Consider the following 27912-nt stretch of genomic DNA (forward strand, 5'->3'; position numbering starts at 1 on the left):
TGGAGGTTAGTTCTCATGGCTATAGTGCACATGACATGAAACATACATAATCCTTTACTCTCGTTGAGAGGTTGATTGGATCACTTAGGGCAAGGGTGCAGGCTTGTCTCTAAACTTACTGTCTGCTCATCAAGGTGGTCCTGGCAAAGATACAATTAACTTTGGAGCTTTCGTATCCAACCACATCATGGACTCATTTCACTTCTATCCACCATTATATTTTGCTCTCTCTCTTCCTAAAATCGTCCCCAGATTACTAGTGAACTGCAGCCAGCTGAAGGCCCGTCCCGTCTAATCTACTAAATCAGCTGGGCCAGCAATGGAAGACAGGAACCTCTAAGGAAATACTGAGTAACCCCCACTTATTCCCCACGAGGGACAATGTTTGGTGCAAGGTATGCAACGGCAATCACCCCTCCAATGAGTGCCCCTGCCTTAGCGCAAGGCAAGCCCTATATTGTGCACACTCCTATAGATGGGGAAACCACGACACCTCTAAATGCTGATTTCCAAAGGTCCTTCCCCAACCAAGCCCCAACTAGCCTTGGCGGCCCCACCAAACCCGATGAATGCAAAAGGAGCCCCTCTATCCAATCCAGGGCACAACATGCTCCATTACTGCCACCCATACTAGGTCAGCAACAACTACTGCCACCTCATATAACTCCAATCAACCAAGTATTGGTGGAAGAACTACTTAATGATTGGGAGGAGCCAAAAAATGATCACGGACATCCCGACTATCACCCTTACGAGGAGGGAAGTGGCATCATAAGTCACTACCTCTTATATGAGGATCAACATGTCCCAGTGTACCAGCAGACAATGCTCCTGGTTGCAAGGGTAAGAGACATGAATTCCTTGGTGCAAAGACCCCCGATCCAATGCTATACATGTCAGGGTTCACACATGGCAAGTGAATGACTGTATAAGGGTGCAGTGGACCCTCTTGTGTCATGTTTTAAATTCCAAGGGCTACATTTTTATAAAGAATCTTATCCCTATGGTCCTACCCACAACAGGTCCCACACCCTTGTGTGCTGGATGCAGAGTGGAGCATTTATTCAAGAATTGCCCCTAAGGAGACGTGACTCTAGCCACCCCTCTCAAGAGCACTAGCATCAATTTGCTAAGTATTGAACAGGGTCAAGTAGCGGCAGTTCCCTTGAAGGTCATCACAAGGATGCAGGCGAGGGTTGTAGGGAAGGAAATAGAAGTAGGCAAGGAAGGACAGAACGTCCATGTTGCAAATTCTCAAGGCACCGCACTCCCCAAAGAAGGTCACTAGGGGGGCAAAGGCACAAATCAAGTGCTTATCCAAGACGATTCAGATGAGGAGACAGCCACCCTTGCCACTTCCTCTAGCTTTGAATGAGCCCCTTCTCTGGACAATCTGGGTATGCTCTCATACCCAAATGTAAACAAGCCAATGTGGGGCCCAAGGCCTCACATCTCCACCCCCTCATAACAGAGCATATCCCAACCCAGCCTTAGAGAGACAACACTTAATAGAGGCTCAAAACTTGGTGCGAGAATGCCAAAAGAAGTTTGATCATAGACTCAAGGTCAACAGAGGGTCAGATATCATCCACCCTGATCACCTGACCACTCATAGGGGAGCAAAAGCTCTTAGGATCCTAGAGAGATTGGAAGAAGAGGAACCTCCCATCCTCACTAACTCAAGGGCTCTGGACTTGATGCAAAAGATGTTCCAAGAGGACCCAATGCTGCAAAATCTAAGAGAGGAAGGAAACACTTATGGCTTGGAGGAGCCACTATCAATGGGGAGCAAGACCTCTTGAGAACCACATGATATTGTCGGGTTAGCAGCCTTCCTCTCTGTAGAGGTCAGATGCCAATTACATCCTTGCTAAGGGGGAATCCTACCCTCTTGCGAAACCTCTCAAGCTAGATGAATGGGCAATTCCTAGCTCGAGGTCCTACCAACCCCAAAGACAACCAACCACAAGAGGAGAGCCAAAACCTACCCAAGGTTCCCATCAATGAGTTAGGTCAATACTTTGAAGGGGATGACACTAATGCATCTATCCCTATAACCTACCAGAACCAAAAGGTTGATGCCATCTCGGATGGGGGAGCCGGTGTCAAATATGTGCTCATAGTGAGGGAGGAGATAAAAAAACTCATAGAAGCAGGATTCATCTATGAGATAGAGCATATAGACTAGGTGTCACCCATTGTGATAGTCTTGAGGAAGAATGGAAAGATTCGAGTATGTGTAGACTTGAAAAAGGTCAATGCCACCACCAGGCACAATCACTACCCATTGCCTTTCATGGAACATGTTCTTGAAAGAGTAGCTGGGAAGGAAGCTTACAGCTTCCTAGATGGGTTCTCGAGATACATTCAGGTATCCATCACCCCAGAAGATCAACATAAAATTACCTTTGCAACCAAATGGGGTGTGTATGCAGCCAAAGTGATGATATTTGGACTTACCAATGTGCCCACCGCATTTCAGCGGGGCTAATGATCAAGGAGTACCTAAGGGACTTTATAGAAGTATTTTCCTTGAATCCTCTCAAGTGTCAGTTTTGGGTCAAACATGGAGTGATTCTCGATCACATAGTGTCCAAGAAAAGTATCTCCATAGATTACATTAAGGTCAAGCTTATTCTAGAGTTGCCCCCCCCATGAATGCCAAGGGAGTGCAGCGGTTTATAGGACATATGAGTTACTAAAGAAGGTACATCTTGTTCTATGCAAACATAGCCCGGCCATTCTACAAGTTGTTAGTAGTCTTTGAGTGGGGACCAAGGAATGTCAAAGATCCTTTGAAGCCCTCAAGCTAGCTCTGGCTATTACAGCAATGGTATTTTGGGCCCCGAACTAGAATCTAATATTCCACATCCACATAGATGCGTGAAAATTTTCCATCAGATGCGTGTTAGCCCAACCAAAGGAGTACAACTTGGACTATCCCATGTACTTTGCCAGTCGGAAATTAAACGATGTCATAGTTAATTACACTACAACCGAGAGAGAAGGTCTAGCCATGGTTTATGTAGTTAAGAAGTTTAGGCACTACTTGCTAGCCAACAAGTTTGTTTTTTTGGTCGATATCAAGCATTACTATATTTGGTTAACAATCCTTGCATGACGGGATGCATAACAAGGTGGATGCTAATCCTTCTGGCATTTGACTTCATAGTCATGGTGTGTAAAGGAAAGACCCATGTCCTAGCTGACCACCTCTCAAGGATTCCCAATGGAGAATCTCCAACGAGAGTCGAGGATGACCTCACAGATGCTCCCTTTTTCCTCAATCATAATTTTCCGGAATGGCCAACCAAAATAGGCCACTACCTGACAAACGGGTTACCTATGGATAAGGCCCTCAAGAGGGACAGGGCCTGCAAACTCATTAAAGATATAGTGCCATACTAGCTAATTGCACGCCAACTCTATCACATGGGCAAGGATGGCATCATGTAAAGGTTTGTGTGCGAACACAAATATGTGGACGTGCTTGAAGAAGCACATTTTGGGATAGTAGAAGGTCACTTCATTTGCCATCATAGACATTACAGCATGTAAGATGCTATAGGCAGGGCCTTTAGTGGTCGACTCTCTTTGAAGATGCTACTAAGTTTATCAAGCGATGCGATCCCTGCCAAATAGTGAAGATCTAACATAAAGCGAACATGATGCCCCTAATGGGAATATTAACCAATTAGCCTTTTGAGAAATGGGGCATAGATTTTGTTGCCCTATAATCCTAGCAGGTAAAGGAATAGGGACTAAACTCTAGTAGCCACTTGTATGACACATATGGACCTTTTGTGCTTGCATTGCTCTCACAAGGAGTAGCTTGGAGTAGGAGACTCCATCAGCATTCTTCCAAGATTCCCATGATACGTGAGCCACTGCCTAGAGACTACACAAAAGTATTATTTTCTATCCTAGTTTGCCCTTCTTATTCGATTGACTTGAGTATGGCCTTGAAGAATATTGATTATGAGCTAACTCATATACACATGTGTGTAGTCTTGACAGTGACTCCTATGTCATGGGATGCTACCGATATGTGAGTGAGCTCTACTTTATCCGACTCCAGGTTGGGAGCAATGCAAGTGTTTGTTAGCTATTAGTGTCACTCTAGTAGTTTTTAGACCATTACAATGTGGTTCCATGGAATGGGGAGAGGGGAAGAGAGAAGTGAAAGGGGATGGGAAGGAGGGGAATAAAGGGGGAAGATAGGAGGAGGAAGTGGAAATCACAAGGGCACTATACATTAATGGAAACAAGAGAACATTACAGACAATTCGTTGAGATCCCTGGTGAGGGTGAGACTAGTTTCTTATCATTTCTCTGGGATCTACTTATAATTGGAATTCTTTCTTTCTTTACCTGAATGGGCATATAAATGATTCCAATACTTTCTATTTAAGTGTTTCATCATCCAATCCAATCCTGTTACCGAGGTCAATTCTTGCAAAATTGAGACTGAGGCTTCCAAAGAGTGGGTGTCATGCATGTCCTCATAGGTGTGGATATGATAGCCATGGAGGTTCCCAACTTGAAGGTATATGTGTACATCCTGGCCTTGTGATGATCCTCCTTCATGGGTGAACACGATCTCAGAGTGGAGAGAGCGGTGGTGCTCTTCTGCTATTGTTTTGTTTGTTGGGTATATCTGGTAGTAAAATAATAATGAGTTGAAAGAAGTGGACCATAGCTACAAGAGCAGGATTAGATACCATGCTATAAGGTTCATTGAAATTTTGTAGCAAATAATAGACTGGTAGTGGTGGCAACTTGTGGAAATTTAAAGCAAGGAAAATTAAACAAAATGTTAGGGTCTCTCACTTGGAGTGCTCTAAATTCTAGCTGTTGAGAGTTCACGCTCAACATTATGTGATCATATGTGCATAGCACTAACCTTATAGAGTCCTATAAAGGAAAGGGTTAGACCCCTAACCCTAACCCTAAATGGGTTTGTATATATTCTATTGTTTCAACTAAATCTAGTGTACACTTAGTCATTTGTGGTGTGCTCTCTAGCTATGCCCTCTCTCCTCATCTCGACTCTTCTCCTCTCCCCTCTTCATATTTTGTCATGGTATCAGAGCATGGTTTTGCCTTCCGCTGAGGCACCATCCACCTTGTGAGAGTGAGATTGAGAGTTCTCTTGAGTGTTCTTGTGAGAGTTCACTTCCGTAGAGAATTTTCGTTCATTGGAAAATTTTTCATCCATGGGATTTCTGTTCATCTCCTTCGAGAGTTTGTGAGAGATTTGTGTTCTCTTTCGTTGAGAGAACTTCATCCATTGGTGTGAGAATTCCGTTCATTACTATGTGTGAGAGAGAGAGATTCCAATTTATCTTGAGAGATTTGTGGCAGTAGACATATAAAGATTTCATTGAGGGAGACAAAGAGCTATAGTGTTCTTTCAGAAGCTGTAAACAATCTAGCAAAGTATGGTAATGTTCAGTTGTATCTTTCATACAACGTGAGCTTCTCAACTATGGGCTGTTACACTCTTGCAACTCCAACCATGTGGGCGATGCATGAGAAGACTCTTCACTACAAGCCTCTACAACAGCAATTGACTGGATAGAATCAACATTTGCAGCTCTAAGAGGACTCCATCAGCCTGCACGTGACCTCCTACAGTAGCTCCAATAGCGCCCACGCTCAACGACCTACAACGAAATATAGTCGATCTGAGCTCCCATGCTCCATCATTTGCAGCTCTAAGCTCCAAGCCAGGCACCTGCTTTTCCATCTCTGCGAAACAATTCCATGCTGCCAACTCCATTCCCCATGCCAAGCGCCTGTCCTTGGAAGTATCCTAAAGTTGTAGCTTCAAGTCCTGGAGGAGCTTCACAACCTCCTCGATGGCAGCATGGTCAGCCTTAGAAGCCTTGAGAGATCGCACAAGGTCCCCTTGCTTCTCGATCGCTGCTTGCTACTGAGCAACCAAAGAGAGACACAAAGTCTCGAGCTGGTCCGCCAGAGTACCCATGCAAAGGGGTGGGATTAATCCAGCTGCAAGCCAAAAGAATCAACTCACAAATTGGGGCCAAATCGCTACGATAATGAGCTCCTAGGAGCAAAATAGCTCCGATAAGCAGCTTGCAAGGGGATTGTGGCAATTTGTAGGGGGATGAGGGGAACTTGAAACGATTCTTGCCAAGAAAATTATTGCAGGAAGATCGATTTGGATGCAAAACTCACCAACCACTCTCTACCCCATGAGCCTTCTCGATAGCATGCCCATCAACGTTAATCGCTAGCTGACCTTCAACGAGCTTGCCAACCCAGACAGAGAAGATTGACGACTGACAGAATCTTCTGATTCCATCCAAAATCTCTAGAGCTACACGAATACACATGGTGAATAGGCTCGTCAAAGCTCACCACATAAGGGTTGGCTCAGAAATGCCATGTGGCAGATAAGCCATAACCATAGTTGAGAAACTAACCATGATTGGTTAGTCAAAGTTGGTCCATAGTTGGCCACGTGGGAGTCAATCCCATCACCCAGCTTGAGTGAATTTAGCTCGGGTATCCTAACCCTGGTTAGGAGTGGATAGCGTTGGTTACATAACCCAAGGTCAGGTTAACCCTCAATTAAGGTATGGTTTAGGGTGTGACATGTGGCACCCTATCAGCCACCTTAGCAAGTGACACATCATCACTGACTACCACATCATCAACCTGATCCTCAATGCCACATCATCTACCATGTCATCAGGGATATGTCACCTATGCCACATCATCACTACCACGTCAATAGGCCACATCATCTTGCCATGTCATCAATGCCATGTCATCTACCATGTCACCTATGCCACATCATCACTACCATGTCATCATTACCACATAATCTGTTGACATCATCATCTGTGCCACCTCAACAGTGCCACCTTAGCTGTCCAACAGCACTGACCTCTGCAAGCACACATAGTGCTCCACAATCATTTCATGTGACCACTCCTGCCACCTTAGCACAGGGCTCTACTGGCACACCTCTTGCTAGGCACAATGCCACATCATCACTGCATCTGACACACAGTGACACATTATCATTGAGCAACATTTACACTCCTTTTGCCCCTCCACCTGGATCAAGTCGTATCTCTTGATCCAGGAAGAATTTGAGGGCGCTCTAAAAAGGAAAGTTGCTCAATTTTTTGTGCTCTATGCACTCGTCACATCACATGCACATTTTGGTGCCACTTCCACTCACATTTGAGCCTCACCATGACAAAACCACTTCCTTCACACACATTCACCTCTACATCGATGCATCTGACCCAGCACTTAAAAAGAGCAAAAGAAAAGGAATTATTTTGTTGTTCTTTCATCGATCAATGGTTGGTATAGATTTAGATTAGAATAGATTAGATCACCATAGAGGGGACACTTTGAATTTCCCGAACTTGCCAATCTAAGCCATGCCCAAAATTCCCGACTAGTACCTACACAGAGTCAGTCCATACACTCATATACGGTTTCACATCATTACATTACCTAAAACCTTACATTCATCAGTTCAGTGAGTAGGCTTCAGAGATTACAGAGGCATTGCAAATTGTTTCAGTGGGCAGATAGCACTTGATTTCACACACACATGCCACCATTGTAAAGCCTATTCGGCTATCTCATGGCATCATGCACATCATTTCAGCCTTGTAAAGCCTCTTGGCTATTCTCAGCATCATTGCCACAAGCCTTGTAATACATATCAGATTTTATATATTGCAATTCTATCTTCACTGACGGTTCAGAGATTTCACTTGGCACGTCAGTGTATTTGCAGTTGATTCATTCAGAGATTTTCACAACACTTTTGAGTACATTTCTTGCACTATATCTACAACTAGCAACCTCAATTTGGAGGCATCTGCTAAGTTAGACAACTCCAATTATGGTACATGGAAATACCGAATGGAGACCATTCTTGTACTTCAGGACAAATGGGAGTATGTCGATGGGTCTACACCTAGACCATTGGATAATCCAGCCACTAGTAGCTCTACTCCATTTGTTGTCACAGCACTGGCAACAAGATCTACAACTACACAAATAGTTTTCACACCAGTAGTAGATCCTGCCATCTGAGCTCAGGCAAATTGGGATAAGAAAGACAAGTACGCCTATCATCTGATCAAGCCGAATGTGCAAGATGTCATGCTAGGACAACTCAACACAGTCAAGACATCGAAAGAAGCATGGGATATGTTTGTAGTTCTTTACAAGTCCAAGAACACATCCAGGATTCTCACCCTGAGAAACCCTATCAACCAGAGTTTTCGCAATAGCAGTGAAACTAGTCATGCTTATGTACTCTGCATAAAAGACTACAACAATCAACTTGTAGTAGCAGGAGAGACTATGAACCCCATAGAAATGGTTCAAGTCATCCTAAATGGACTAGGAGAGGGACATGCAAATCTAGTCCAGAGTATTACTATTCCATGGCAAATTTCAACATTGGAAGAACTTCAATTAGTCCTACTTGGTGAAGAACTTAGAACTCAGGCAATTCAAGCACGTAAAGGTCATTCTAGTGATCAAGCATTCCTAGCTTCAAATAGAAGCAGAGGCAGAGGCAGAGGTAGATCATACCAGAAAAGTGATCATCATCATCAACAAAATCAGAATCAGCATCAGCATCATCCTCAGTAGCATCAGAATCAGTAAAGAGGAAATCATTCGAGGAAGATTTCAAGGACGAGGGAATGCATCCACCAACATGTCAAACATCCACTGTAACTACTATCACAAGTTTGGACACTATGAAAGAGATTGCTGCAAGAAGCAGTACGACCAAGGCGATCAATCCAGCAATAATCGAGGGAATTCTCGAGGCAGAGGAAATCATCATGGTGGACATTCTGGTCACAGTCATTTTGCAAATGAACATGGGAATATGTTTCTTGCAAGTGAGGAAATGCATCAAGCAGATACAGTGTACCTAGACATTGATTACAATCCCAAAGAGGATTTTAGCTATCAAGTCGACCAAGGGAAACAGAATCCTTAGTACATTGACAGTGGTGCATCATCTCACATGACAAATCATCAGGAATGGTTCACAGAAATGAAGCCATTAGAGGGTCAGAAAAATGTCATCTATGCAGTAGACAATACACCGAAAGGGATAGGTCTTATCCCTATGAACAATTTCACTAGTACGAAAGGATTAGTGAAAGATGTGCTCTATGTTCCGAAGCTCAGCAAGAACCTCTTGTCAGTAGGTCAAATGATAGAACACAACTACAGAGTCATCTTCGATGGTGATGAATGCACTATCAGAGACAAATCCAAAAGATGTCAACTAGTAGCAAAAGGTGTCAAGGAAGGATGCTTATACAGAATGCTAGCTACAGTACCAGATAAGCATGCCATGTCAGCTCAACCACAAAAGATGCCACTATTTGCAAAATGGCACAAGAGATATGGTCATGTCAATTTCAAGTACTTGTTAGATCTCAGGAATCAGAATATGGCAATTGGGATTCCAAAGCTATAGCTTCTTGGAAACGTTTGCGAAGCATGCTACTTCGACAAACAAAAGAGAACCAACTTTGGTAGAAGTACTTCTTGTGCACGAGGTATTCTTGATTTGACACATATAGATGTATGGGGTTATGCCCAGACCTACAGCATCAATGGTTCACTTTACTACTTGACTTTCATCGACGACAATAGTAGATATTGTTGGGTCTACTTTGTGAAAGAGAAATTTGAAGTGTTTTCCAGATTTCAAGTATTCAAAGCCATGGTAGAAAACCAAAGAAGTAGAAAGATCAAGGTCATGAGATCAAATAGAGGAGGCGAATACATGTCTTCAGCATTCATGAACTTTTGCAAAAATCACAACATTTAAAGACAATTCACATGTGCAGATACTCCTCAGTAGAATGCAAGACTGAAAGGAAGAATGGGACTTTAGCAGACAGTGCTAGAGCAAAGCTTAGTGAAAAGCATCTTTTAAATTAGTATTGGGAAAAAGCAATAGCTACATCAAACTACTTGCTTAATTGGCTTCCTACCGAATCGATTCAAGGTATGGCTCCTTATGAAGTATTAACCGGACATAAGCCACACATTGGGCATCTCTGCATATTTGGTCGCATAGCATATGCCCACATTCATGATGATCATCACAAGAAATTGGATGCAAAGTCACGCAAATGCATCATGGTTGGCTACAGTGAAGAAAGCAAAGCATACAAATTGTATGATCCCATCAACCGCAAGGTAATTATCTCCAGAGATGTAATATTTGATGAGGAATCAGAATGGAAAACCTCATCTACACAGGAGATAGAAGCATCGACTTCACAACAGTCATCTATAAAACAGGTTGATGAAGAAGAGCAAGAATTGCCAACAATACCCAAAGTAGAGCCACAGCAGCTCAGACGGTCTACTAGGGAAAGCAGACCTCTAGCCAGATTGACATATGATCAAAAAGGCAAAGCAATTTAGGTGGAAACCACCAACTATGCTCTTATGACTTCCATCATGGCTACAAAAGAGCCAGTGTACTTTGAAGACACAGTAGACAAGCCAAAATGGCAAACTATTATGAATGAAGAAATGGATGCATTGTATAAGAATAATACTTGGGAGTTATGTGACCTTCCACCAGGAAAGAAGGCCATGGCAAACAAATGGGTATACAAAGTGTAGTACAATCCAGATGGAAGTATTCAGAGATACAAAGCCAGACTAGTTGCAAAAGGATTTGCACAGCAATATGGTCAAGACTATTATGAGACTTATGCTACAGTAGGCAAAGATGGATTCCATATGGTCCTTGATATCCCTAGTGACACTTAGTAGATGGAATGTGTACCAGCTCGATGTCAAGAATGCATTTCTCAATGGTTACCTAGACGAGGAAGTCTACATGCAACAACTAGCAGGCTATGTTGAACCAGGAAAGGAGAATAAGGTTTGCCATCTCAAGAAAAGTCTCTACGGCTTAAAGCAAGCACCCAGAAGTTGGTACAGTAGAATTGACAAGTATTTTGCTAATCTGGGATACATGAAATCCAATGTAGATCATACTCTCTACTACAAAGTTCAAGGGGAAGACATTACTATTGCACTTTTGTGCAACGGAATAGAAACTGAACAAAGAATAGAGAGTACATAGCAAACTGGGACAAACAAACTTTTGCTTCAATATTGATGTAGTACAGATGATGGCTCCATCTACCCATGTGCTCCCACAGTGGAGCTTAGATGGCAATCTAGATAGATACTAGGTGAAGAGCTACTAGTTGGAAGATCTGATCTGATCTGAACTGATCTGATGCAATGGACTGGGGAGGTCACCTCTTTATAGCTATGAGGGTGGTAGTCAGATCAACATAATCGTTGGAACCAACCAGTCAACCTAGTTGGTGAAGCCAACCAGTCAACCTAGTCGGTGGAACCGACTAGTCATCCATGGAATATTCAAGGAATATTCCCTATACCGTCGCCGCAAGGGCTCTTGCCCCCGAAACCCCACCAAGGGGGCTGGTGGCCCCCCTAGGACCCCCCAGCTAGGGGGCTAGCTACCCCCGAGGCCCCAGCAAGAATAAGGGGCTCCCACACAATCACCTTTCTACCATCAACAATCTCATTGTTGATAAACCTCATCTGACATGCAAGTCAGGATCCATCCAGTGTCCTAGGCTCACACATGGCATCTCCTCATATGGGGGCCTTACAACTTGAGCACCTTGGACCACTAGTGGTTACTAGGAGGGTGGGGCATTGAACATATCTAACATATGACTGAGTGCATGGGAGGTTTTCATTCCAACAAATAGGAGAAGCACCATCTAGAGCCTTAATTTCCACTGCTGCAAACCTATGTATGCATAAGTGTCTTCATAATTATGCGTTATCCACTTTGCCAACCCTCTTATCCATTCGATCCGTAACTAGAATGCTTAACAATGCTTAATATTGCATTTTATAAAGCATGATTAGTTCATTTTCCATCCAACTTATACTAAGAGAACCCACATACTTAGTAAAGTCAAAAAAATAATTATTTAACATAATTACATGGTTGACATTAATTTAAAATGGGGGCTTAGAGGATTAAAAGTCGCTTAGATAGGAAGATAATATTGTCAAGAACCAAGAATTTAGATCATGCTTGCTCCAAGGTCTCAATGATCCTCAATACATTATGCATCATGCCCAAGTTACTATCCTATAATGTAAAGTAGTATCAAATGGAATATCTGCAAGATTACCAAGACCAATTACTTGGTCTTCTCAATCATCTTTTGCCATTCAACCAAGTTTCAACAAGGCAGGTGCCTAGTTTTATTCATCCATCAAAGTAATAGTATCCTATATCAAGCCAAAAATTTGTAACTTGTAAGTTGGGGTAATTTGGGGCTAGGTTTAGAGGGGTTGGGTTAGGTAAGGGTGCAAAATAAGAATTATAAGGGGAGGGGGGGGAATTATTTTTAAGTAAATAAATTGAGGGGAATTTAAGCTAAGTTGATAAAAAGTAAATTAATTATTAAGCTCTCTGTGTGTGTGTGTGTGTGTGGAAAATTACTATGTTAGGATCCCCATTTGGTCACCTGTATAGAGCACCATAGGCAAATTTACCCACCAAGGGCCTGTATGCCATAGACAATAGCAATTAATTAACTTTTAAGATGGGTAAGCACTTATAAAAGAAATTACACCAAAGTCAATACAAGAGATAATACTATTATAAACGATATAATTTATAACAAGGTTAAACTCAACAGCGATCTCTTTATTTTTAAAAAGGAAGAATTATGCTAATAAATATAACAAAATATTCTAATAAGGATCAAAATTAACTAATTAAGTCAAACATTAAAGAAAGTGTGTGTGTGTGTGTGTACCCTCCCTTACCCAAGGGGACACCACAAGATGGGGGCTAGACACCCATCAAGTGGTGTCCTACCTCAGACCAAAAAGGTCCAAAGAGGAAGCCTCTTTGTAAGTGTTTGTAAACGGGATTATATCATAATTATTTCCAAGTGGATAAGACACATAGCAAAATTTCCATAACTATCTACAGACAATCACGCACTAGGCACCACGATTGCGTAGCTATAATAATTCCAGCAAGAAGTAAAATGGGGAAGGGATAAGTCATTCCTGAAGCAAGGTCGTGCAAGAACCTCACTCCTGCACAACCCTGTAAGAGTTTAAAGAGCAACATGGCACGTGGCATGTGCCATGTGGCTAACCCAACCAAGGATTAGCAACATGACACATGGTTAACCTGACCAAGGGTTAAACAAGGTTTGGGTGTGTGTGTGTGTCTTTAAAAAAATAAAACCTTTTCACAATACAGCACACAATGCTCAAATAAAGGTGGATAATAAAATTTCCATTTTATGGGTGCACATAAAATATGTATACAATTGGTACAAAAAGTGTCGAATCTATCAAGTAGTTGTTGAGATATCAAGCTCTACCCCCGATATATCTCCTGGATGACTATCATTTATGTCATCGCCTATGTTAGTTGTACTCGTGGTGTAGTTAGACTACCACGTATGTTTTTGGTTTGGGTTCACATATGAACCACGTATTCTAGGTTTTGACATATAGGGTATTTCCCTCTTCTATTGTATTGTTGTTGTGTGCAAAAGTGAAGAAAGGCTTCACCCTCCAACCTTGTGTCCTCTCTCTTTTTGTGTGTTGTGAAGAAAGCTGAACTTGAGTCTCCTATCTCTCTCCCTCTTTCTTTACATGGTATCAGAGCCTTGTTCGTGGTAAGGAGCTCAAGAAAGCAAGCCAAGTTTGTGGTGTCCTGGTAAGAGGACCAGTGTTGCTTTCCTATTTCGAGTTTGGGAGCAAATCTCTGCAGGTAGCACAGCCAGAAGTGCAGGAGTGCACTGTTTCAGATTGAGAGGCCCTTCGCGGTGTGGCGAGAGCACAGTATATGCTGCAGGCAAGGGCAAAGCCCTTGGTGACTTTATTTTTTTGATTTGAGGCCGTTTCGAAGCCCGTTTTGGAGGCAGAAGTTCTTCGCAGGCACTCAGAAAAAGGCCCTGTTTTTGCTGTGCGACCACCGCGTGGCTAGTCGGTGGAAAGGTGCCACAGAAATTGCATCGTATGCCTATGTGCAGAGATATTGGGAGTTGCAGATTCATGCCTGTTGCCTGTTGATGCAAAATCGTCACGAGGAAGTGACTGTGTGGTGAAATACCACTTTCGTCAATGTTGCAGATCTGCCCCTGTGAGGCTTTTCGCAGAAGTTTTGCTATTTGCCCTTGTGTGTGGATTGCTCTGGAATCCAAGTGGAGTTTATTGTTTGTCCATAAATTTGCAACTTTTTTGGCAACTTGGCAAGACCGATCATTAGATCATCAAGGTTATATGTTTTTTCTAAAATCGTAGTGTAAGTTGTGACTTGTCATTAGGCTATGTTGTTTAAGTTTAGCATTTCGGGCTTGGGCATCTTCTATTGCTTGCATTGGTTGTGGAATTGATTTTTTTTGCACTACAATTGCATCTCATTTCCAATGTGGAGTGTGTTGATGCCATTTTTTAGGTTGGTTGAACTAGAATATGAGCCAACTTGTGCCCTTATGCTAGCCGACGTGGTTGCAAGGCAAACTAGCTTGTTGAATTTTTGTTGTGGGCATCTATGATTATCTTTTGGTCCATGTACTTGTCATACATTTTCTTGCACTATTGCTGTGAGCATTGCTTTGACTACCTCAATTGTTACCTTGTCCATTTTTGTGATGTAGGACGTGAAGTAAGCAACAGCACTAGGCTGGTTAAGAATGAATTAAACGTTCATGCTAGCTCCCCAAATACTAGACAATGCTGAGCTATAGTTATTAATGTAAATGTCTTTGGGTAGCAACATTGGTTATGATAGGGAAGAGCATAATCAAAGTACGTATTCTTCCTTTGTCAACCCAAGCTCATCAAAGAATGCACTGAAATCGAGTAACAACATGGAATCTTTGGCAAGAAAAGCTGACACATATTTGTATTGTTGCAAAAACAATCGTTATACCCAATGGGAGCAAGATTTGTGTCCTTGTCATGGGTGGGCATGGAAGCCCAAATTTGCATTTATTGTTTCTTTTCAAGTACGTCTTCTTGTGCTTGTGGGCTTGGATGTCACAATTATGAGGCAAGCACTCTGATATATCTGTTGTGAATCATGATGTACTAATCAATAAACAACTCCATGTCTTTGTTTGGAGTTGATCTATACATGGGTGCATCTTTCACCCATAATAAACAAGGGTCATGCTAGCTTCCTCTATTTTGAAACTCAATGATGAAGAAGAAATCTTCAATGTGATTGAGGATGCTACTATCCAACCTTAGCAATTTTTCAATTGCTTTGAACCTATGCACGTAGTATTACACTATCATCACAGGGTCTGAACAAATGAGGTTGCACATGTAGTATGCATGATTTGTGTCTAGGCAAGTCTAATTGGTGCACCATGGCAAACATATTCTTCTGTAGCTGTTATTTGTAATCTGCAAATGTTTTGAGGTGTGTGAAGTCACGATAACCAATTTAGGACTGAAAGAGTTTTTCGATGTTTGTGCCTTGCAATGCGTCCTTCACTTGTAGTGTTCTCCCTCATGTTTGGGCATTTTGCAATGGACCAAAGATGATGATAGCACTTGGCACACTAGCATTTTTATCATTTTAAAGAAAAGATTATCTATGGACATATCAAAGTGCTGATCAACATTAGTCGAATCCCATCTTGCAATGTCTTGGTAGGCGGTTCAAAGAAAAAAAGTCATAAATTGCTAGGTTGGCCAAAGAAAAGTGTTGGAAATGGTAGCTCCTCACAAAATGTGTCTTTGAATATGCTTAGTGGGGAAAACCCTGCTATGGATTTGTCTCAAAGTTGACATCTTGTTGAATTTTGTATATACTATGGATGAGAGTGTGGCATGCAACTCTTTCGCAGGGACGTGGACAAGCTCATCTTCTTCTTCTATTGAGTTTCTGAGCTCTTTTGCTTGCATGTTCCTAATGTGCTTAATCCAAAGTGGATTTAGTTGCACTTTCTTGTCCTTATATAGAGGTCTATTTATAATATCATGCAACACTTTCATTGTTAAAGTAGAGCGTGCAAGTCTGCTCATATAGTTGTGCCTATATTACAACTTGTGCTTTATTGCAACTACAACAATTGCATCATCAGAGAGGAATCGAGGCAAGATGCAATGTGCCTTATCCACATCTACAAACTCATTAATGATGCTACTACACAACCCCATTCGACACTTGTAGGTGAATGTTCTTCATGCTCCTTGAGCTGTATGATGTACCATGCTCTTCCCAAGCAATGGCATGATTGTTGGAGGTGTCGTTGATTCATCAAGAAGAAGAGCCTGTCTGTTTTTGTCATCTTCTTGCACAACAAGAAGCTGGAAGAACTTAAACCCATCATAACAAAATAGAGTGAATGGGGTGGTTAGAATGCTAGAGAAGCACATCAAGGCATCTTAGTCAATGCCCTTGAGTTGGTAGTGGCAAGAAGTAGCTTCACAATTTCTGTGTTTGTTAATGAGTTTGCATTTCCAGTGATACACACTCCAGAGAGGCATGCCATGAAAGCATTTAATCTTGGACTCAATGAAATGTCATGGCATAACATGTCGAATAACAACATGTGGCTGTATTAAGGAATATCCCATCTTCATTGCATTATTGAATGAGTCTAGAGAGAGTATGCTTTCACTCAGCAACAACAAAGCACAAGATTAGCACTAGGTGAAGGCACATGGACAAACCAAAAAAAGAAATCCTATAAGACTTTACTTACCATTGCTTTGTCCTCGTCTCTTAGGCCTTGTGCAAAAATAATTTGGCTCGATGCACCACCATTGTCAACCTTGATGATCACGCATGCAATAGTGTGCATGACCATGGTAAATGTCCCCTTCTTTGATCTTATCACAAAAGAGGCCCATGGCACATAACTTATAGACATCTCAGGCATGAAACTTATGTAGCCCAGGTAATGCTCAGCCTTGACAATGGAGGCTATTGCATCAACATGTAAGGATGAGTTAGTTATGCCGCATTCGCCATAGTGGCTCCCTCCATCCACTTCTAGGATAACTTTGAATTGTTGAATGTATGCTTGCGAGAAAACCAAGGTGATTGTGTCACACAACCTCTTATCAATGAAGTCAACACACATGGAGATAGGGTAGTTGGCACCTATGGCCTTGTACGTGCCCTACTTAGCAAGTAGTTTTTCCTCTATTGCGAATCTGTTGCGATCAGATTCAAAGAGCTTGGAAATTAGCAATATAGGCAAAGAGTTGCCTCCTTGGATAAAGTTCTCATCCAAAGGGAGAATGAGATTTCAAAAGTGGGGGTTCAATCATGTTGAATTCATTTCGTGCAGCTAATGAGTCAACCTCCTCACCGCTTTCTTTCTTCATAGATCAATTTCTACCTGCAAGTTCATTTTGTGTGCAAAAAAGGAACATTATGATGTGCATGTAAAATATTTAAAGTTACGATTTCTTTTTATGTTATTGTGAAAGCTTCTTCGAGTATGTCTTTAAGATTTTGAATACATGTTTTTGAAAGTAGAGTGCATGCAGATAAAATGAAAATTATTTATTTTCCATTATCATGGGTAGAATCTAAAGACATCCCACGAAGAGAACAAACACTTGAAACAATTCACTTATGGCTATTTAATTAACACAACATTGCCATTCATACGAAGAAAACAAAAGTCAAACAATTTGTTCATAGAAGTTAACAAAATATATTAACCCCCACAATTAAGAGTTGCTGCAACAACTTAGGGCCTTAGCACATGGATGGGACTAGCATGGGTTTAGGATGGGAATATTTTTGTCATCATTACTCCCATCCTACACCAAGTGGTCTAGGATGGATTTAGAATGGGAGTAGCCACGTTTTCTCCTACCCTGGACCATGGCCTCTAGACCCTGGCAACAAGAATGAGTTCCCATTTTTTAGGGATTTAAAAACATGGAAGGATGACATGTGTCCTTGTCCCCACAAGGTCCCCACCTCTTAAACACATGAAATGATGCCATGTGTCCTCTTCCTCCTAAACCCATCCCTAGTTCTTTTTTTGTTAGCACATGGTGGGATGGGAATAGGATAGAAATATGCATGGGACCACTTGGGACCACCTTTTCCCATTCCCATCCTATTTCTTCCCATGTGCTAAGCCCCTTAGTTCATGAGTTCCAAACTAGGCTCTAACCAAAGGAGATTTCAACTATGATTGTTTGGGACACAACTCTTCAAGACATCAGAGGTTCTCATCTAGTGGCCATTGCAAATCTTCCCATTTGAATGTTCAACATACAATTTTATAATACTCTTGAGGTTAACATATTGTGGTTTACGATGCAATGTCTTCACCATGATTCATAATCACCCGTTTCTTAAGACCACTTCTTGTGAAATGTAACCATATGATCTTATAGATTCCTAGAAAAAGAGAACAGAATTTACCCTCAGCGTAAGCCTGTTCGGCCACACCATCGAACACTTCCTTCAGCGATCTTTTGGGGTTTTTGGGAGTTCTTCAACAAGTTTTCTTTTGGTCTACCTACATTTGTAACAAGGAGGGGTGTGGAAATAGTAGCTGTAACTTGAGCCTTGCATGCTCTAGGGCTTTCGTTGACACAGCCAATAGTTGCCGCTTTTTCAAAGCCTGCAAATACAAATTCAATTAAAAAAGAGCTACGCACAAAATTTGTGTAGGAGTACAGAGACCAGCCTTAGCACTCACCATCAATACCATTATGTAGTTGCCGTTCACAAACATCACTATTAAAAGCAGTGCTACACCCATTCAGTTAAGAATTCAGCATGATTTTACGTATACATAAGCTTCCTGTTCCACTTTGTGCAATCCTTTGAGGGTTGATGAGCAAAAGTCTCGAGCAGTAACAAATCGAATTTCTGGGCTACGTGCTTGACGTCTAATCTCAATGCATCTGTATGAGAGCCCAAAAGACTATGCTTCGTACTGGAGTCGTAGAAGACCAATTGTAGAAATTGTTTAATTATCAAAGTCTGAGAGCATCTCGCAAACAAGAGTGTTGTTGCATGGACGAGTTAAGAAGTAAGAGACAACTCTCTATCTCTGTAAGAATGAGCAACCTTAGAAGACCTGGACATTGAGATTGTTCTTTCTCAGAGAAGTCAATAGAATTAGCATGCAAACGGATTTTCTTGGACTATAGAGGAGATTCCCTCAGCTGCAGTGGCCTAGATTTAAATTACGCCTTCGCCTACCTGTGAAACTCAAAGCCTCCAATCCGCACATGGAAATGAACGTACAGTACTGAGTTCGCAAGCCTCGGATGCACAATTACTCTTTCTCCTTATCATCGCAAGCTGAAAAGACGCATAAAAAAGCAGATCGGTTGTAGTAAGAGGGCAAGAGGACGGCCGGTCATGAGCTCCGCACCAGTGCTAGCTCCGCTCTGTATCGACACTCCCGCGACACGCTTCTCCGACCGGCTCAAATTTTCAATCTTTGATTATTGTTTTTTGTAACTTCCTTAGAAACACATCCATAAATATCTCTTTATTTACGCTATAAATATACTCATGTTGATAAAATGTGTTTAATATAGTAGTTTTATATGTATAATATTATTACATTGAGAGGGATTGTGAGAGGCGTGTCTTAAAGAAATTCTATTTTAACACTCTTGTTAGATACTTATAGGGGTACAAGGGATATTACGAAAATTTACTTATGTGAAAGTGAATGAGTGACTATACTATATACTTTCATGATAAAGGGAACTAGGTCTAGTTAAAATAAAAGTGCAAAGCCATGTTCCCGGAAGAAATATTATTTTTATGATCTCTTATAAACACACTCGTATAAGACCTGCTCAAAGGTTTTTGCTTGTACAAATGACGCATTTGTGTCCATGGAGTCATGCAATGATTGAGCCTCCGCCATCAATTGAAGATCCTGGGTACTGGTAATAAACCCACGCAAAAGCAATACCCAAAATCCAATGCTACAGTGCTTATATACATAAAACGAAAGCTCCAATTTAGCGCATAATCATTGCTAACACATACCAAACGTCCGCAAACAAGAAGCTCTATTCATGGTGATATCCCATAGTCAAACAAAACTACAAATAACAAATCGGCGCCCTTATTGCGAGACGAGAATCATTTGGAACAGGAGCGAATTTTAAAAGATCCGATGAATGAATGCATCAGTCCATACGTTAGACGTCCCACGCAAGTCGTTGCTACTACACACAAGGTCGAAGACTTCAAGACACGAGAACCGTTCAAAGTAGGAACGAATTCCAAAAGAACTAATAAATTAATGCATCGTTCCTGCATTAAACATCCCATGAAAGAAGTCGTTGCTGCCACACACAAGGTTGGAGACTTCAAGAGCCAAGAAACGATGGACAAGCATATTTGAAACTTGCATAGAACATGCACCAACAAAGAAGCCCTCACCAGAAACAATAAACGTCCTCTAATGTTCAACTCTGGCCACCCTTACTAGCCAATACGCACAAGTGCATGTGGGCAGTACCTCGTAGTTACGCTTTTGGATGTAAAAGAAAAAGCAAATGATTTTAAATTGGTGTGGGATATTAAAAAGCAATTTTTGTAGATGATCTCTAGAAATGGCAATTTGAAACACGCAACTTAACTAATTTTTTGTAAAACTACAAGTGCAAATTCAAAAAAGAGTTTCAATCCTCCCAATAGCACTACCTCTACGGAGATAGTGCTTTAGTAACACACTTAGAGTTTCACATAGTTTGTGCCTTGCTTCAAGCATCTCTCTAAGATTGAGAGGATCTAGCTGTAAATTTTCTTTTTTTTCATCTTTAATCAATTTTATTTCTCTCTCAAAAAATAAACATTTTATATGAATTTAACAAGATGAATTAGACATTCATAGGGCCTGCCTAGATGTTGGAAGGACCTATAAGATCGGTTGAACTTAATGAGTGGCTCCCAAGGGTGCTCTTAGGTAGCATGTTCTTATTTCGAGAAGTGTGACAACATCATCTCTTCCTTCGTTGAATGCAAAAGTCTAACCAAGTAGGTTGTCCAAAGTGATCAGTATAGATTATCTTATTGAGGTTGAAATTGCCTCAGTTTAAGTAAGGTAGTAATAATAGACTCATAGGCGGGATTAGGAACAAGCAATTGATTCTTTCTTATTGAAGCATTGTATATACTGAGCTTATTTGCTTTTTTGTTGAATAGAACCCTTGTAAGAGGTGGATGATATCCCTGGCACCACAACTTGCACAGATAAAGATTTTTGTTTTTGAGAGGTTTTGAATAGGTCTATCAGTCGCAAGGATGCTACCATAGACGATATGAACCATAGACAAGTGCAAGGGAGATGTTGACAGAGAGTGTGGGAACATGAGGTCAAAGAATGGCAAGAAAGGAGAGCAAATTTCAAGGAAGATGCCAAGCATGCGGTGCGAGAGTGAACGTAAGAAGAACGATGGGTGGGCAAGGCGGGAGGAGGAGGGGTGAATTGAATACAGGAGAGTGGACATCTATTTCTATTCTATATCTTAAGGAGGGAGAGGACCGCCACGTGTCACGAGGGGAGGGAGAGTAAAACGATGATGTTCCACCACATGTCGTGAGGGGAGGGAGAGCAAAACGATGATGAGGGGAGGGAGGAGGGAATTTTGAATGAAATGCAATGAATGCAATCAGCATCAGCCACCAAGCTCTTGGGCTATGTACCCTCCATCCTCACGCTCCCTCCTCACACCCTCACCCTCTCCCGCTCTATGCGTTCCGCTCTGTTTTGCTACCCGTTATCCTACTCCGTTCTGCTACTATTCCCTCCAGCTCCGTCGCGGTCCGTTCCATTGCCCTCCCATTGTTTGTGTCACTTGCGTCACCATCAGGCGCACAGATCGTCAGGTGGTCCTCCATGCTCTCCGTCCTCCATGCTCTTCGATGGCTCTCTTTGAAGGCTCTCTCCTGCTCTTTGAAGGCTCTCTCCATGCTCTTCGATGGCTCTCTTTGAAGGCTCTCTCCTACTCTTTCCTTTGTCATCGTTTTGCTCTCCTCCCCTTGCAACACATGGTGGAACGTCGTCATTTTGCTCTCCCTCCCCTCGCAACACGTGGCGGTCTAATGTATTGTTTTTTTAAGTCATATGTCAAGAGGTTTTTTAAGCATTGTATTCTTTTTTCTTTTTTTTTTTTGGAGAGAGAGAGAGAGGGGGGAGAGAGAGAGAGAGAGAGATTCTCCCCCCCCCTTTTGTGTGTATTTCTCTTACTTGGGTAGAAAAGCATGCACTTTTGTACCTCTACCCTCTATCTATTGCAAATGACTTTCGACACTATCTGTCGAAATGCACATCTCAATACAGACGCATGGAAAAACCCGTACCTAGAGGTGTTAACACATACATACACACACACACATACACATACACAACACACACACACACATACACACACACATACAGTCTTACGTGCATTTTGGGAGATAGTGGCATTTGAAGTTTTGTATTTTTGTGCCTCTAGCCTCTATCTATAGCATCCATAGAAGTGTACATGCCATTTTTAGAGAGAGAGAGAGAGAGAGAGAGATTATGTGTGTGTATGTGTTAACACCTCTAGCTATGGGTTTTTTTTTTTGGTGTGTGTGTGTGTTGAGATGTGCATTTTGAGAGAGAGCACGAGACAGAAGCTACATTTGCTCGAGACATGAGGCGATTGGATGATAGGTGGGGTTACATCGAAAGAGAGAGAGAGAGAGAGAGAGGAATTAAAATAAGAACCGTTTTTAAAATAGATATCGGAGGAGAGAGGGAAAATTTGAACTAAGAACCATAATTACAAAAGATATTGGAGGAGAGAGAGAGAGAGAGAGAGAGAGAGAGAGAGCACGAGATGGAAGTTACATTTGCAATCTATCTTATAAAGCTACATTTGCATCAGTTAGGACAACCTACAAGGTAGGTGATTACCTTTTTTCCAATCGCCCTTGCTTTTTATTTGGAATTCTTTGCTTCCTTAGGACACTTGTGTGTGTGTGTGTGTGTGTGTGTGTTTGCATCATTTAAGACAAGTTACATTTTTAAAATCATTAAGACCATTCTAATCTGATAATTCATGAATTCTTTGCTTCCTTAGGACACATTGTGTGTGCGTGTGTGTGTTTGCATCGTTTAAGACAAGCTACATTTTCAAAATCACTGAAACCATTTCGATCTTATAATTCATGAATTCTTTGCTTCCTTAGGACACATTGTGTGTGTGTGTGTGTGTGTGTGTGTTTGCGTTGTTAAAGACAAGCTATATTTTCAAATTCAATTAAACCATTCTGATCTTATAATTCGTGGACATTTAGATTCTTGGGAGGGGAAAAATGAACTAAGAACCATTTTTTCAAAAAGGTAATGGAGGAGAGAGAGAGAGAGAGAGAGAGATAGAGAGAGAGAGAGAGAGAGAGTAGTGATTGATTTATCTATCCATATGTTCAAACTACATCTGCATAAATCATCCAAACCACTATGATCTTATAGTTTGTAGATGATTATATTATTGAGATGGAAGAACTAAAAGATAGTGGAGGGGAGAGAGAGAGAGAGAGAGAGAGAGAGAGAGGGGAAAGTGAATTAAGTTAGTGTATTAGTTAGAGACAAGGCCATGATGTGGTTGGACAAGTAATCACCGAAGTTAATTATATCTTTCCTAGGAGCATCTTGATGAGCTTGCAGTATGTCTAGAGACAAGCTTGCACCCTCTACCCTAAGTGATCTAATCTAACCTCATATTTGAGAAGCTAGCCTTGAGAACTAAGCTCGAGACATGAGGCGATTGGATGATAGGTGGGTCTAGACCGAGAGAGAGAGAGAGAGAGAGAGAGAGAGAGGAATTGAAATAAATAGTGTATTAGTTAGAGACGAGTCCATGATGTGGTTGGATGAGTAAGCTCCAAAGTTAATTGTATCTTTCCCAGGAGCACCTTGATGAGAAAACAGTATGTCTAGAGACAAGCCTACACCCTTGCCCTAAGTGATCTAATCAACCTCTTAACGAGAGTAAAGGATTATGTATGTTTCATGTCATGTGCACTATAGCCATGAGAACTAACCTCGGGAGGTGAGGCAATTGGATATTAGGTGAAGCTACATCTCGAGAGGGTTTCCTATACTTTTAAATCAAGGGCTACAGCCATTTGCTTTGCAATTGGATTTTTCATTTTGACACACCCCATGATGTCTACCTCCTTCTGCCACATCCTTAGGAACTCTAAGCCAATTGGATGATGATGAACCTACCATCGGTGAACTTGAGAAGGCATCTAAGCACTGTGTTTTAATAGATTGGCTTAGCTTCATTCACAAGAATCTAAAGCCATTAAACATATTTATTTGTGATGATCATCGAAACCATTTTGATCTTATAATTCATGGATGCTGCTACTATTTTGGGAGGGGGAAATTGATTTCAGAACCATATTTTAAAATGATAATGGAGGCGAGAGAGAGAGAGAGAGAGAGAGAGAGAGAGATGTACAGTTCGCTTAGCTTTACTTTTTTTTTTGGGTTGTTTTTCTTGCAGGTGCTTCATTTTATTGTTGGACTAGCACTAGCTTCTCTCAACTTTTATTTATCCAAGTAGGTGATTACTTTTTTTCCAATTGACCTTGCTTTCTATTTGGAATTCTTTGCTTCCTTAGGACACATTGTGTGTGTGTGTGTGTGTGTGTGTGTTTGTTTCATGTCATGTGCACTATAGCCATGAGAACTAACCTTGAGAGGTGAGGCGATTGGATATTAGGGGATCTTATATTTTGTAGATGACTATATTATTGAGACGGAAGAACTAAAAGATAATAGAGGGGAGAGAGAGAGAGAGAGAGAGAGAGAGAGAGAGAGAGAGAGAGAGAGGGAGAGAGAGAGAGAAATTGAAAGAAGTTAGTGTATTAGTGAGAGATAAGTCCATGATGTGGTTGGATAAGTAAGCTCCAAAGTTAATTGTATCTTTCCCAGGAGCACCTTGATGAGAAAACAGTATGTCTAGAGACAAGCCTACACCCTTGCCCTAAGTGATCTAATCAACCTCTTAACGAGAGTAAAGGATTATGTATGGTTCATGTCATGTGCACTATAGCCATGAGAACTAGCCTCGAGAGGTGAGGCGATTGGATACTAGGTGAAGCTGCATCTCGAGAGGGTTTCCTATACTTTGCTTTGCAATTTAATTTTTCATTCTGACACACCCCATGATGTCTACGTCCTTCTGCCACATCCTTAGGAACTCTAAGCCAATTGGATGATGATGAACCTACCATCTGTGAACTTGAGAAGGCATCTAAGCATTGTGTTTTAATAGGTTGGCTTAGCTTCATTCACAAGAATCTAAAGCCATTAAACATATTTCTTTGTGATGATCATCGAAACCATTTTGATCTTATAATTCGTGGATGCTGCTACTGTGTTTTGGGAGGGGGAAACTGATTTCAGAACCATATTTTGAAATGATAATGGAGGCGAAAGAGAGAGAGAGAGAGAGAGAGAGAGAGAGAGAGAGAGAGAGAGAGAGAGAGAGAGAGAGAGAGAGAGAGAGAGAGAGAGAGAGAGATGTACAGTTCGCTTAGCTTTACTTTTTTTTTGGGTTGTTTTTTTTGCAGGTGCTTCATTTTATTGTTGGACTAGCACTAGCTTCTCTCCACAACTTTTGTTTATCCAGATAGGTGATTACTTTTTTTCCAATTGACTTTGCTTTCTATTTGGAATTCTTTGCTTCCTTAGGACACATTGTGTGTGTGTGTGTGTGTGTGTGTGTATGTGTGTGTTTGCATCGTTTAAGATAAGCTACATTTTCAAAATCATTGAAACCATTCCAATTTTATAATTCGCGAATTCATTGCTTCCTTAGGACACATTGTGTGTGTGTGTGTGTGTGTGTGTGTGTGTGTTTGCATCGTTTAAGACAAGCTACATTTTCAAAAATCATTGAAACCATTCTGATCTGATAATTCATGAATTCTTTGCTTCCTTATGACATATTGTGTGTGTGTGTGAGTTTGCATTGTTTAAGACAAGCTACATTCATTGAAACCATTCTGATCTTATAATTCGTGGATGTTTAGATTCTTGGGAGGGGAAAACTAAACTAAGAAACAATTTTTTTCAAAAAGGTAATGGAGGCGAGAGAGAGAGAGAGAGAGAGGGAGAGAGAGAGAGAGAGAGTAGTGATGGATTTATCTCTCCATATGTTAAAGCTATATTTGCATCATTTAAGACAAGCTACATTTTTAAAATCATCCAAACCATTATGATCTTATAGTTTGTAGATAATTATATTATTGAGATGGAAGAACTAATAAAAAATGGAGGCGAGAGAGAGAGAGAGAGGGAGAGAGAGAGAGAGAGGGAAAATATAATGGTGGATAGAAGTGAATTAAGTTAGTGTATTAGTTAGAGACAAGGCAATGATGTGGTTGGACCAGTAATCACCGAAGTTAATTGTATCTTTCCTAGGAGCATCTTGATGGCCTCGTAGTATGTCTAGAGACAACCTTGCACCATCTACCCTAAGTGATCTAATCTAACCTCATATTTGAGAAGCTAGCCTTTCTTCTCAATGAGAGTAAAGCATCAAGTATGTTTCATGTCATGTGGACTATAGCCATGAGAACTAATCTCAAGACATGAGGCAATTGGATGATAGTTGGGGCTACATAGACACATAGAGAGAGAGAGAGAGAGAGAGAGAGAGAGAGAGAGAGAGAGAGAGAGAGAGAGAGAGAAGGGGGGGGGTGTGGAAAAATATAATGGTAGGCCAGAAGTGAAATAAGTTAGTGTATTAGTTAGAGACAAGGCCATGATGTGCTTGGACCAGTAATCATTAAATATAATTGTATCTTTCCTAGGAGCATCTTGATGACCTGGCAATATGTTTAGAGATAAGCTTGCACCATCTACCCTAAGTGATCTAATCTAAACTTCGTTTTGAGAAGCTAGCCTTGCTTCTCAATGAGAGTAAAGCATAAAGTATGTTTCATGTCATGTGAACTATAGCCAGGAGAACTAAGCTCGAGACGTGAGGCGATTGGATGATAGGTGGGGCTACATAGACACACACACACACACACACACACACATAGAGGGGGGGGGGGACGGGGTAAGCTATAAGTGAAATAAGTTAGTGTATTAGTTAGAGACAAGGCCATGATGTGCTTGGACCAGTAATCATTAAATGTAATTGTATCTTTCCTAAGAGCATCTTGATGAGCTAGCAAGCTAGAAGTGAAATAAGTTAGTGTATTAATTAGAGACAAGGCAATGATGTGCTTGGACCAGTAATCACTAAATGTAATTGTATCTTTCCTAAGAGCATGTTGATGAGCTAGCAATATGTCTAGAGATAAGCCAACACCCTCTACCCTAAGTGATCTAATCTAACCTTCATTTTGAGAAGCTAACCTTGCTTCTCAATGAGAGTAAAGCATCAAGTATGTTTCATGTCATGTGGACTATAGCCATGAGAACTAAGCTCGAGACGTGAGGCGATTGGATGATAGGTGGGGCTACACTGAGAGAGAGAGAGAGAGAGAGAGAAAGAAAGAAAGAAAGAAATTTTATTAAAGGTCCACAGAAGGCCATACATGGCTACACTGAGAGAGAGAGAGAGAGAGAGGGGGGGGGGGGGGACGAAAAAATATAATGGTAGGCCAGAAGTGAAATAAGACAAGGCCATCATGTGTTTGGACCAGTAATCATTAAAGGTATTTGTATTTTTCTTAGGAGCATCGAGCTGGCAGTATGTCTACAGATAAGCCAGCATCCTCTGCCCTAAGTGATCTAATCTAACCTCTTTGAGAAGTTAGCCTTGCTTCTCAAGGAGAGTAAAGGATTAAGTATTTTTCATGTCATGTGC

The sequence above is a fragment of the Dipteris shenzhenensis genome, chromosome 18 (assembly GCF_047967505.1).
Source record: "Dipteris shenzhenensis isolate YYH24624 ecotype China chromosome 18, Dip_SZ_1.0, whole genome shotgun sequence".
Lineage (NCBI taxonomy): Eukaryota > Viridiplantae > Streptophyta > Polypodiopsida > Gleicheniales > Dipteridaceae > Dipteris > Dipteris shenzhenensis.